Raw genomic sequence first — 14464 nt, forward strand, 5'->3', positions numbered from 1 at the left:
TGAACCAAGTCTATTTCCTTTGTTCAGATGGAGTGATTGTTTCAGAGATTTTTTAAAAAAATTATGCTTGTTCAACTTATGCTAAGACTACTATTTTGTCAGCAAAATTCCAATTGTGGTTGTCTTTTCTCTTTCTGTGTTTAAACCACACGCTTAACTAAAATGAGTTGTTTAGTCACTCAGTTTTGTCCGACTCTTTGTGACCCCAAGGACTGAAGCACACCAGGCTTCCCTGTCCTTCTCTATCTTCTGAAGTTTGCTCAAACTCCTGTCCATTGAGTCAGTGATACCATCTCACCATCTCATTCTGTCACCCTTTTCTCCTGCTCTCAATCTTTCCCAGCACCAGGGTCTTTTCCTTGGCTTTCCCATTAAAAAAATAAATAAATAAATAAAAGCTAGCAGAAGTAGCCAACAGTCTTATGCTTGAGTCATCCTATCATGTATCAATCATTTCTTGGACATCCAGTTTAGTTCTTTTCACCTTAATGTTATCTGCATGAGAGCCTCACATGGTAGGGACTATTATTCTTCCTATTCTACAGATGAGAATTCTAAGGCCAATCTGGTTCTCCTAGCTCCCAGGCCTCTGCTCGTACCCACTAGTCTCTCTAATCATTGTGATAGTGCAATCCACTGAGCCCTCTGTATGAAAAGGAATCTTCCCTGGGAAATGTTTGGAGTTTGTCCTCACCATCCGCATGCAGAACTTCCCTGACGAGGGACCAAAACGGCTCCCCCTGCAGGGAAAGTGCAGAGTCCTAACCTCTGGACCACCAGGAAAGTCCTTCCTTCATTTTTAAACTTTCTGTCTAAAGTTTCTGTCTAAAACTCTTTAGAGTAACATGAATCAACATTTCATCGAAGTGAAGCTAATAATGTTTTTAAATCTTTAATTTTATCCCAATGGTTATTGACAATTTTTATTCATATTCCAGGTGGTGTTTATATATTTCACTGGAATGTCATGCTCATTAGTAAGTGAAAGTTGCTCAGTCATGTCTGATTCTTTGCAACCCCACGGACTGTAGCCTGCCAGGCTCCTTTGTCCATGGAATTCTCCAGGCAAGAATAGTGGAGTGAGATGCCATTCCCTTCTCCAGGGGATCTTCCTGACCCAGGGATCAAACCTGGGTCTCCTGCATTGCAGGATTCTTTACCAGCTGAGCTACCAGGGAAGCCCATTCTTATTATGATGACTTATAAAATGTCCCCTCAGTTTTCTTATGCACTAAAATATTCCTCTATTTATAGTAATGCACAAACTCACGGTTCCTAAAAAGTGAATTAATCATCATAGATATATTTATTTCAGCCTGCCTGAGTCAGTGTTGCTATGTATAAAAGGCTGCATTGGCCCACGTTACAAAAACCCCAAGCCTATCTCAAGAAATTCTCCCAGTGGAGCTGGTGGCAGAGGGAGCTTTGGGCATATGAGTTAGCGTCTGGTCCCTGCTTGTTTTGTTTTATAGCCTTCTTCCAGTTTTATTGAGATATAGCTGACATACAGAACTGTATAAATTCAAGATGTACGGCCTAATAATTTACACACATAGATCATGAAATGATCACAATATGTTTAGTGAACATCTGTCATCTCATACAGAACCAAAATTCAAGTACTAGAAAAAAAATTTTCCTTGTGATGAGAATTCAGGATTTACTAATCTCTTAACAACTTTCATATAAAACACCCAGCAGTGTTAATTATATTTATGTTATACATCTCATCCCTGGACTTTCCTGGTGGCTGAGATGGTAAAGAATCTGCCTGCAATGCAGGAGACCGGAGTTCGAACCCTGGGTCAGGAAGATTCCCTGGAGAAGGAAATGGCAACCCACTCCAGTATTCTTGCCTGGAGAATCCCATGGACAGAGGAGCCTGGTGGGCTACAGTCCATAGGGTCTCAAAGAGTTGGCCAGAATTAAGCGCATACACACACACATTACATCTCTAGTACTTATTTCTCTTATAACTGGAAGTCTGAAGTTTGTACTTTTTGATTGTCTTCATCAATGCCCCTTTCTGTCAAACCCCCAGCCCTCTGTCTCTGGTAAATACAAATCTGACAAATCTGATCTTTTTTATTTTTTCCCACAGCCACTCCACATATCATGTGGGATCTTAGTTCTCTGACCAGGGATCACACCCACACCCCCTGCATCGGACATATGGAGTCTTAACCATTGGAACACCAGGGAAGTACCCTGATCTCTTTTTCAGTGAGTTTGGTTTTGAAGTATAATTGATCTAAAGTATTCTGTTAGTTCCTGTTACACAACCTGTTACACATGTGTATGCGTGATAAGTCGCTTCAGTTGTGTCCGAGATCCAGACCCAGACTCTTTTGCAACCTCATGGACTGTAGCCTACCTGGCTCCTCTGTCCATGGGGTTCTCCAGGCAAGAATACTGAAGTGGGTTTCCATACCCTCCTCCAGGAGATCTTCCCGACCCAGGGATTGAACCTGCATCTCCTGTGACTCCTGCCTTGCAGGCAGATTCTTTACTGCTAAGCCACCGGGGAAGCCCATAGTTATTCAATATTTCTATACATTTCAAAATGATCGCCAAGATAAGTCTGACTATGTTATGTTACCACTCAGAGATATTACATTATTATTGGCTATATTCCCCACACTGTGCATTTCATATGTATGACTCATTTATTTTGCAGCTAGAAGTTTGTGCCTCAATCTGCCTTACCTATTTTCCTTCTCCCTCAGGCCCCTCCCCTCTGGCAATTACCTGTTTGTTCTCCACATCTATGATGCTATTTCTACTTTGTTGTTTGCACACTTGTTATTTTGTAGATTATATATTTAAGTAAAATCATACAGCCTTTGTCTTTTCCTGTCTGACTTACCTCACTTAGCATAATATCCTCTAGGTTGATCACAAATAATAAGATTTCATTCCTTTTTATGGCTGAGTAATATTTTTCTTTGGGCTTCTCTGATGGCTCAGTGATAAAGATTTCATCTGCCATTGCAGGAGACGCGGGTTTGATACCTGGGTTGGGAAGATCTCTGGAGAAGGAAATGGCAACCCACTCCAGCATTCTTGCCTGGGAAATCCCATGGACAGAAGAGTCTAGGGGGCTGTAGTACATGGGGTTGCAAAAGAGTCAGACGCGACCTAGTGACTGAACAACAGCAACGATATTCTTCTTTATCTGTTCACCTATCAATGGACATTTAAGTCACTTCCATATCTTGGCTATTGTAAAGAATGCTGCAATAACATAGGAGTGCACATATCTTTTCTAATTAGTGTTTTCTTTGGATAAAATTCAGGAGTGAAATTGCTGGAACTTATGGTAGTTCTATTTTTAATTTTTTGAGGAAACTTCATACTGTTTTCCATAGTGGCTGCACAGTCATTCAATTTTTATTATTTCCTTTGAGTCTCCAGGAAATCCAATGAGGTTCAGAGAGGTAAGGTGACTCACTCAAGAGCATGTAGCTGATGTGAGGCGGGTTGGAGACGTCAACCTCCATCTTCTGCTTGCACATCCGGTGTCCTTTCCCTCTGACACACCTGCAAGGGCTAGAGACTAGGACCTAAATCCTTGAATAAAGTCTTCGATTGCTGAAGACTGATCAAATGCTGGGACTCCACATCTGTGTTCATAGAAGCATTATTCACAAGAGCCAAAAGGTGGAGCCAATCCACAGGTTCACTGATGGGTAAATGGAGAAACAAAATGTGGTCTGTACCTGCACCGGGGCATTGCCTGCACGCTAAGTGGCTCAGTCGTGTCCAGATCTTTGCGACCCTATGGGTTGTAGCCTGCCGAGCTTCTCTGTCCATGGGATTCTCCAGGCAAGAATACTAGATGTCTCCTGCATTAGCAGGCAGGTTCTTTACCACTAGTGCCACCTGGGAGGCCTGCAATAGGACATTATTCAGCCTTAAGAAGGAAGAAAATTCTGACACACACTACAATATAGATGAACTGAGAGGACATTGTGCTAAGTGAAATAAGTCAGACACGAAAGAACAAATATGCATGATTCCATTATACGAGATATTTAAAGCAGGCAAATTCATGGAGACACAGAGCAGAATGGTGGTTACCAGAGACTGTGGGGAGGGAGAAACAGGGAATTAGTGTTCAGTGGGCCCAGAATTTCGGTTTGGGGAAATGAAGAGAGTTCTGTGGATGTGTGATGGTGGTGGTTTCACAACAATGTGAATGTACCTAATCCACTCAGATGGACGCTTGAAAATGGTTAAAATGGTGAATTTTCTGTTCTGTGTCTTTTACTTTTGTTTTTTTCTTGGCTGTGCCAAGAGGCAGGTGGGATTCTAATTCCCCATCTAAGGACTGAACCTGGGCCCCCTACAATGGAAGTGAGGAGTCTTAACCACTGGCCTACCAGGGAATTCCTAGATCACAATTTTTAAAAATTAAAAAGAAGGAAAATGCTGACTCCTTTAACTGACTTCATGAATACAAGGTAAATTAGTATTAACTCAGGTCAGAGGGCAATACCTTTGTCGGAGTATGCTCATGTGGACACTTTCTGAGTTAATGTGGTGTGTACTATGGATATCTGGCCACACTGGACTACCTAGCACCCCATCCCCCTTCCCCTGGGAAACAGAATCCATCTTTTTTTTGGTAGAGTAACACATACATCCCATGGACGGAGGAGCCTGGTGGGCTGCAGTCCATGGGGTTGCTAGGAGTCGGACACGACTGAGCGACTTCACTTTCACTTTACACTTTCATGCATTGGAGAAGGAAATGGCAAGCCACTCCAGTGTTCTTGCCTGGAGAATCCCAGGGATGGGGGAGCCTGGTGGGCTGCCGTCTATGGGGTCGCACAGAGTCGGACACAACTGAAGCGACTTAGCAGCAGCAACACATACCATGAAGTTCAAGGAGACCCAGACCAGACCAGTCACATACTTCATCACTTTGGTCACTGACATTTGAGCAAACAAAAAGAACCTTTATGTCATTTGAGCAAACAAACGCTTAGAGAAATTAAGTGGTTTTTATTAGAATGTCTTCCTACTTCAGTTTGAATGCCAGAGTGATTTATAGCATGTTTACAAATTACTTAACGCTAGTTCCTTCAAAAGTTGGAGACTAATATCTCTGAGCATAACAGGACTCAGTGACTCACTTCTAACAAAGAGGATGCTGCATAAATATGAGTCATCTGTGGCTAAATCATAAATGACATGTGCTTCTCACGAGAATGGGATGGCTGGTTCTGGGGGACACTGGCTGCCATGTTATGATGATGCTCAAGCAGCCCTAGGGAGAGGTTTATGCAGTGAGAAGTTAAGGCTTCCTTCCAATAAGCGGTGTGGACCCAAGGCCTTCAGCCAGCATCCATGTAAGTCACATGGAAGGATCTTGGAAGCAGATCCTCCAACGCCAGTTAAGCCTTCAGATGACTTCAATGACTGCAGCCCCAGCCAACATCTGACTGCAACTTTATGAGACCTTGTAACAGAATCACCCAGCTAAGCTGCTCCTAAATCTCTTTTTTTGGAGGGCCACACTGCAGCATTTGGGATCTTAATTTGCCAACCAGGGATCGAACCTGTGCCCCCTGTAGTGGAAACACAGAGTCTTAACCACTGGACCATCAGGAAGTCTCATGTTCCTAAATTTGACTCCACAGAAATAGTGAGACAATAAAAGGTTGTTTTTTAAGTGATGTAATTTATTTTTTAATCGCAGTAAAACACACATAACATTTACCATTTTTTAGGTGTATAGTTTGGTGGTGTCAAGTACATGCATATTGTTGTGCTACCATCTAGCTTCAGAACATTTTCCTTTTTGCAAAAACTTCAGACTTCACCTGCATTGTCAGCAATGCTGGGTCTTAAGACTGCTCATCCACACAGCTGATTTTGGACTTACCAGCTTCCATAACCATGTGAGCCAGCTCCTTATAAATTTCTTAAAATCTTTTCTGTATGTAAACATACACATTCTATTGGTTCTGTCTCTCTGGAGAACCCTGACTAACACAACACTGTATGTGAATGTGCATTCAAAACCAGTCTGGAAGAGCCTGTAGTCTTAGAAACACTTGGTCTGCAGCCTCACATGTCACCCCATTTAAGAATCCTGTAGGCAAATTCATCCCAGTCCTTTGTGCTTTTGTGACACCTCTCCATCAAGCGTTAGTCCCTCAGTCATGTCTGACTCTGCGACTCCATGGACTGTAGCTTGCCAAGCTCCTCTGTCCATGGAATTCTCCAAGCAAGAATGCTGGAGTGGGTTGCCATTTCCTTCTCCAGGGGATCTTCCTGACCCAGGGATCAAACGTAGGCCTCCCACATTACAGGCAGATTTTTACCATCTGAGCCACCAGGGAAGCCTCTCCATGATTGGCTGGAATGGCAGCATGATTGTAACTTCATTTCCTCACAGTTGTAAAGAAGAAAGACCCGAAACTCAAAATTCTTGACATGTCCCCATGTGCATCTTAAATGTTCACATAATCAGCTTACTGAATAACACATTTTTAAAAGCATTCAATTTCTTCTAGATTGCTCTATATTGTTGAGTTTTCTAAAAAGCCATTGTACTGCAGGGTGTACATATGAATATGGTGTGTGGTTGTTTTTTAGTTGCTAACTAAACTGTATCTGACCCTCTGCAGCCCCATGGACTGTAGCCTGCCAGGCTCCTCTGTCCATTGCATTTCCCAGGCATGAATACTGGAGTGGGTTAGCATTTCCTTTTGTGTAATAATGTGTAAAAAAAGATACCAATAGATCAATCAACTGATCTAACATCTGTTTATCTATCTAGTCATATATGTCCATGGTTGCATATTCATGAACCTTCTCTGGCAATTCACAAATGAAACTGATAACATTGGCTGTGTCCTGGGACAGGAAACATAAGATAGTAGGGAAAAATGGATGGAGAGTTGATTTAAAAACATGAATTTATTCCTCACATTTCTGGAGGCTGGAACTCCAAGATCAAGGCACCAACAAATTTGTCTCGTGTGAGCACACTTCCTTGTTCATAGAGGGCCATCTTCTTGCAGTGTCCTCACCTGGTAGAAGGGGAGAGGGATCTTGGTGGAGTCTTGTAAACACATCTTAATCTTTATAGACACATTGATCCCATTCAGGAGGGCTCCATTATCATGACCTAATTACCACCCAGAGGCCTGGTTCCTAATACCATCACACTGGGCATTAGGATGTAACATGAATTTGGGAGAAATACAAACATTCAGTGTATAGCATCCAGCAAGAGAGGACCATTTAAATAAATTATGTTGTTGTTTAGTTGCTTAGTAATGTCTCACTCTTTTGCAACTCCCTCTAGACTGTAGCCCACAAGGCTCCTCTGTCCATGGGATTTCCCAGGCAAGAATACTGCGGTGGGCTGCCATTTCCTTCTCCTAGGGATCTTCCCAACCCAGGGATTGAACCTACGTCTCCTGCATTGCAAACAGATTCTTTACTGCTGAGCCACAGGGGAAGTCCAAATAAATTATGACATATCCATAAAATGAAATGCTTGGCCTCCATAAAAAGAATGAGAAAGCTTTAATGTGCTAATATGCACAGTCTCCAAAATCATTTTTAAGTATAATAAGCCAGAGCAAGGTATATAGCCACATGAATAGCATAGTACCATTCTGTTTTTTGTTTTTAAAAAGAGAAAAGAGAAAAAGAATCTATATATGTACTTGCTTATAAGTACAGATTCTATCTGTGTAAGGATTTACAAAGTAGTAATAATAATTCTGAAAGAGATGGGAATACCAGACCACCTGACTTTCCTCTTGAGAAATTTGTATGAAGGTCGGGAAGCAACAGTTAGAACTGGACATGGAACAACAGACTGGTTCCAAATAGGAAAAGGAGTACGTCAAGGCTGTATATTGTCACCCTGCTTATTTAACTTATATGCAGAATACATCATGAGAAATGCTGGGCTGGAAGAAGCACAAGCTGGAATCAAGATTGCCAGGAGAAATATCAATAACCTCAGATATGCAGATGACACCACCCTTATGGCAGAAAGTGAAGAGGAACTCAAAAGCCTCTTGATGAAGGTGAAAGAGGAGAGTGAAAAAGTTGGCTTAAAGCTCAACATTCAGAAAACTAAGATCATGGCATCTGGTCCCATCACTTCATGGGAAATAGATGGGGAAACAATGGAAACAGTGTCAGACTATTTTTGGGGGCTCCAAAATCACTGCAGATGATGACTGCAGCCATGAAATTAAAAGACGCTTACTCCTTGGAAGGAAAGTTATGACCAACCTAGATAGCATATTCAAAAGCAGAGACATTACTTTGCCAACAAAGGTCCGTCTAGTCAAGGCTATGGTTTTTCCAGTGGTCATGTATGAATGTGAGAGTTGGACTGTGAAGAAAGCTGAGCGCCGAAGAATTGATGCTCTTGAACTGTGGTGTTGGAGAAGACTCTTGAGAGTCCGTTGGACTGCAAGGAGATCCAACCAGTCCATTCTGAAGGAGATCAGCCCTGGGATTTCTTTGGAAGGAATGATGCTAAAGCTGAAACTCCAGTACTTTGGCCACCTCATGTGAAGAGTTGACTCATTGGAAAAGACTCTGATGCTGGGAGGGATTGAGGGCAGGAGGAGAAGGGGATGACAGAGGATGAGATGGCTGGATGGCATCACTGACTCGATGGACGTGAGTCTGAGTGAACTCCGGGAGTTGGTGATGGACAGGGAGGCCTGGCGTGCTGCAATTCATGGCGTCGAAAAGAGTCGGACATGACTGAGCGACTGAACTGAATTGAACTGAACTGAACAATAGTTGTTTCCAGTGAGGGACTAGGGAAGTGGAGACAGAGGTGGGTGTGACTTCAGCTGCATATCTTTTGGTATCTCTTGAATTTTGAATCATGAATGCAAACCATATTTAAAAAGAAACTCCTTTTAAAAAGTTAAGGGGACTTCCCTGGTGGTCCAGTGGCTAAGAATCTGCCTTCCAATACAGGGACTGTGGGTTCAGTCCCTGGTTGGGGAAATAAGATTCCACACGCTGCAGGGCAGTAAAGTCTGTGTGCTGCAACTGAGCCCTTGGGACACAACTAGAGTCCACGCACCGCCACGCACCACAACGAAGGAACCCACGTGAAGAGAATAAGATCTGATGCAGCAAAATAAATAAACACATAATTTAAAAAAATATATTAATTAAAAAAAGAAAAATGAGCTTGGAAGCAGGTTTTTCTATTGATCCTTCAGATAAGAACTCACCCTGGCTAGATCCCTGGCTACCAGTCTGTGAGGTGGTATATGACACGTGGTTGTAAGCTGCCAAGTTTGTGTATTGCTTCATAAGCATGGACCCAAGATAAGTTTCAGGGAGATTAGTGCCAGCCTTGTTTATTTTTTTATTTTGGCTGCACTGTGCGGCATGCGGGATCTTAGTTCCCCCACCAGATTGAGCCCACGCACCCTGCATTGGAAGCGAGGAGTCTTAACCACTGGACTGCCAAGGAAGTCTCCTAGCATGTTTATCGATAACAATGAGATGGAAGATTTGCACCTGATCTCAACGAGAACCCCTTGAAGGGGTTCACTCGGCAGTGATCTCAAGGTTGCTACAGAGCAAAAGAAAAGAAGGTCAATGAGCAAGCCACATATAGCTCGTGTTCCTGGTCTCCTGGACACTCCTTTCTAATGCTAGCTTTTCATGGACCCTTTTAGACAAGCTATCCTCAAGTTAAAGAGTCCAGCTGACTGTATTTGGCAGGCATGTCACCTGTGCTCCTTTCTCAGCATCATCCCAGGGGTTCAGAGGCCTCTTTTGAGCTGCCAACAACGGTTTAAAAGCAGACTTTTGTACTAGTTGAGTCTTGTCACTCCTGCCTCTTTTACAGTTTCTCTTTCCAAAAATGGCCCATAATTTTACTGAGAACTTCTAAAGAAGGATTCTCCATTTGGAAAAAAAAAAAAAAAAAACACAAAAAACCCTTTGAAGCCCTGTATATGGAGAGATCTTAAAGTAGGAAATGGCAACCCACTCCAGTATTCTTGCCTGGAAAATTCCATGGACAGAGGAGCCTGGCAGGCTGCAGGCCATGGGATTGCAGAGTCTGACACAACTGAGCCACTGAGTATGCACCCACAAGCACCAACTGGTTCCCCAAAAATGTATGAGGCCTTTCTCAAGTTTCCTATTATTTCTATTCAGCAGCCATGATTCACCTTCTGTGCTTGAGACGGACTTTGACAGAAGGATCTAGGAGTAAGTGCTCATTTTAGATTTTTCTGAACATTAGTAAGAATAAACTTTATGGTTTGTGAAAATCATTGGGAGCAGGGGGAACGAGGTGGAAAGGCCCATGGCTTTAGTACTTGGAGAAGGAACATCAGGTTTCTTGTTCTTCTTTTAATTTATTTATTTGGCAGTGCTCTTTCAGGATCTTTAGTTGTCGCATGTGAACTCTTAGTTGCAGCACGTGGAATCTAGTCCCCTGACCAGGAATCCAACCTTAGCCCCCTTCACTTAGAACTCAGAATCCCAGCCACTGGTCCACTAGGGAAGTACCAAGCACCAGGCTTCTTAACCCAGACATCTTAAAGTGGCCATACGGATAGTATCTGCAACAGTAAGAATGTTTACAATCCAAAAGAGAACTAAGCCAAAAAAAAGCTAAACTTAGCCAAAGGAATGAATTTTGGTATTTACATTTGGAAATGGGTTTGTCTGATTTCTTGCACAACCAGACAAGAATGAAGCTGCAGTGACCCAAGACTCTGCTCTGACTCACAGAAACCAAACCAAGAGAGGCTAGAGACCCATAGTTTCCTCACCCAAAGATTCTGCCTCCTACCCGATATTGTGAGAGCAGTGCCTTACTTTTCATGTCTAATCCACACTTTCTCAGAGTAAAGGTGAGATAATAATGAAGCATTTTTATGAAAAAAATAAAGTCATTGGGGACTCTTTCAGGTGCAATTGACACGAACACCGAAGTAACTAGATTAAATGAAAAGACAACTCATTGACGCATGGGAAGGAAAGGCTGTTGGCTTCAGGCACATCTTGATCCAGGAGCTCAAATGATGTTATCAGGACTCCCTTTCTGTTAAACAGGTCTTCTCTACTGGAGAATATAATGATCACTGGCAGCTCCAACTTACCTCCTACCAGCTTAGTCTCCTCAGAGGCAGGAGAGCATTTCCCCAAATCCCACTGGCAGAAAAATCTCAAGGAAGACTTCTTTTTTAAGTAGGATTTTGAATGGTCTCATTTGGGTCATGTGCCCAATCCGGAGCCATTCATTATGTCTGAGGACATAGAGTCCCTTGGGAGCTGGATATGAGCAAAACCATGGTGGCTCAGATGGTAAAAAATATCTGCCTGCAATGCAGGTGTTCAACCGGGTTCAACCCCTGGGTTGAGAAGATCCCCTGGAGAAGAGAATGGCTACCCACTCCAGTATTCTTGCCTGGAGAATTCTATGGAGAGGGGAGCCTGGTGGGCTACAGTCCATGGGGGTCACAAAAGTTGGACACAACTAAGCCATTCACACACACACACACACACACTCATACTAAATGGGAAGGTTTTTCTACAAGGAAGAAGGATGCTGTTTGCAGAAGAGGGAAGGGATGTCAGGCAGACAATTACAACAGATATTCTCCACAAAAGACCTCCCGGAGTAACTTGTCCAGCCTAATAGAGAGGCAGAAGGAAGAAAGAGGTGAAGGATGGGGTGCCAACTGTGGAACACACTTTTTTTTTTTTCCATGTCTAATTTCTTGTTTTCCTCCTTCCTTCAATCATTTTATTCAACAAATCTCCTTGCTTGCTGGAAACAGTAGGAACTGGGATTTCAGACTTACAACATCACATTCGAGGGTTTTAATAGAGACATGAACAGTGGAGGCTGGACAGACTTCCTGAGAATTTAATTCTGAGTCAGGTCTGAGCAGTGATAAAGGAGATCATGAGGTGGGGGAGGAGAGGTGAAGAAATGCCAGGTCAAGGAGACAGCTGGCATCAAGTTATGGCCATTCTGGCAGGGTAGGCACATTTATTCAACACTGGAACATTCCCCACAGCTGGCGCAGGGGCTGGATGGGAGGAAGGAGGGCCGGTGATGAGAGAGGAGCCAGAAGAGGGACCTCAGGGCAGACTGTGAAGCGCCTTGAACCTCACGCCAAAACGTTCGGACTTGATCTTATCTCTAGGTTTGGGGGAGGTTTTTCACCCGAGAATTAATTTTTCAAGTATTTTTATGATGATGTCTCTGGCAGCTGACAAGAAGGTGAGGGGGGATTGGGCAAGATGGCTGGCAAGGAGCCCAGTTTGGAGGCTAAGTTTGGAATCCTGATGAGAAGTGACAAAGCCCCCAAAGGCAATGGCAGAAGGGAGGATGGGAGGCAGAGCTCAGGTTGAGCTTAGGTAGAATCCATGGGACTTGATTCTGCCACAGTTCAGAGAAGAACTGGTTCACAGAAGAGGTATAGGGAGACCAGAGTTTAAAGTAAGGAACTACTGCCCTCCCTTGACAAATTATTGACAGGATGAATCATCCATTAAGAGATGGGAAAGGTCACTGTAGTTTCAGAACAGAAGATGCTTGTTTCTAGGACACATCAGGAGGTATGTGTTGCATTTGTGTGGATTTTCATTTCATTCGCTTTTCAAAATTTTTTTAATATATTTATGTATTTATTTTTGGCTGTGCTGGGTCTTTATTGCTGCACATGGACTTTCTCTAGTTTTGGAGAGCGGGGCTACTCTTCATTGTGGAGAACAGGCTTCAGTACTTGTGGCATGTGGGTTCAGTAGTTGCGGTGCATGGTTCGTTGCTCCTGCATGTGTCGGATCTTCCTGGACAAGGGATCAAACTGTGTCTCCTTGCATTGGCAGGCAGATTCTTACCCACTGTACTACCGGAGAAGTCTCCCAAACTTTTAAATGTATTTATTTTTATTTTTGACCATGCTGCATCTCAGTTGCTTTGCACAGGCTTTCTCTAGTTGTGATGAGCAGGGGCTACTCTTCATTGTGGTGCATGGGTTTCTCACTGAAGTGGCTTCTCTTGCTGCAGAGCATAGGCTTTAGGATGCATGGGCTCACTCATGGGCTCAGTAGTTGCAGCTCACAAGTTCTAGAAAGCGGCTCAGTCATTGTAATGCATGGGCTAAGTTGCTTCGCGGCTTGTGGAATCTTCCTAGACCATGGATCAAACCCTTGTCATCTGCACTTGCAGGTAGATTCCTATTCACTGTACCACCAGAGAAGTCCATCATTTCATTCACTTTTCAAGAAACATTTATTAGGTCCTGTTATATGCCAAGTCCCATGCTAGATGCTTAATACAAATTAGGAGTGAAACAGACATTGCTCTTGTCATCATGGAGCTTTCTATACACTGTACTGGAGGAAAGGAAGATAAACAAATGTATGCATAGTTAAAACATACAAACTCTTTTAAATATATAAAGACAATTGATTTCAGGTGCAAGGAAAAGAAATTAAGGGAGCAGAGAAGCTCCTAAGATGGGTGGTCAAGATGAGACTAGATTCTGAGTGGGACTGTCCACATCACCTTTCATCTGGGGAGGGTGTTTCTAGACAAGCAGATGTCAAACTAATGACAATTTTGCTATATTAATAAATTTCATTTTGAATTCAAAACCACTCTTTTCTCCAGGTGTTGTGCAGTTTTAAATGTACTTTGAGTAATTTGCTTTACTTACCCTCAAGTTTTATGACTATAACTCATTTAGAATTTAGAATCTGCAGTAATTCTCTGTATTTGCTGACTGATTTATGTGCTGTTCCTTGGGCAGATTGTTACAGTAATGGATCCCACTCTATCACTGTTTCCCAGATCCAGTCTCTTAGGTAGACCCCTCCCACACTGACATGTGGTATGGCCATGGGACTTGCTTTGACCAATGGAAGACATTGGTATCATGTCTTTAGGAGACATGGTACAAGCAGGGGCTTCCCAGGTAGCTCGGTGGTAAAAAATGCACCTATCAATGCAAGAGACACAGGAGACGTGAGTTCAACCCCTGAGTTGGGAAGATCCCCTGGAGAAGGAAATGGCAACCCACTCCAGTATTCTTGCCTGGAGAATCCCATGGACAGAGGAGCCTGGCGGGCTGCAGTCCATGGGGTCGAAAAGAGTCGGACATGACTGAGCATGCAGGCACAACTCAGCACATGATACAAGCAGAGAATTAAAAGTACTTGAACACTGGGCTTGCCCTTTCTTGCTCCCTGAGAATCACATGTGAGGAAGCCTGAGCTAGCCTCCTGGAGGATGAGTATCCCAGCTGAGGCCTCAGAGATCAGTCAGTTCTCAACCAGATGACTGTCACCACAGGAGTGAGCCTAGACAACCAGCAGAAAATCCATCTAGTTGAGCTCAGTCTAAATGAATAACCCAAAGAAATGTTGAGGAAATTAAAGGATTCTTGTTTTAAGTCATTAAATTTCAGGGGCTTTTTATGCA

Source organism: Bubalus kerabau, chromosome 1, assembly GCF_029407905.1.
Source record: "Bubalus kerabau isolate K-KA32 ecotype Philippines breed swamp buffalo chromosome 1, PCC_UOA_SB_1v2, whole genome shotgun sequence".
In the NCBI taxonomy this organism is placed as follows: domain Eukaryota; kingdom Metazoa; phylum Chordata; class Mammalia; order Artiodactyla; family Bovidae; genus Bubalus; species Bubalus kerabau.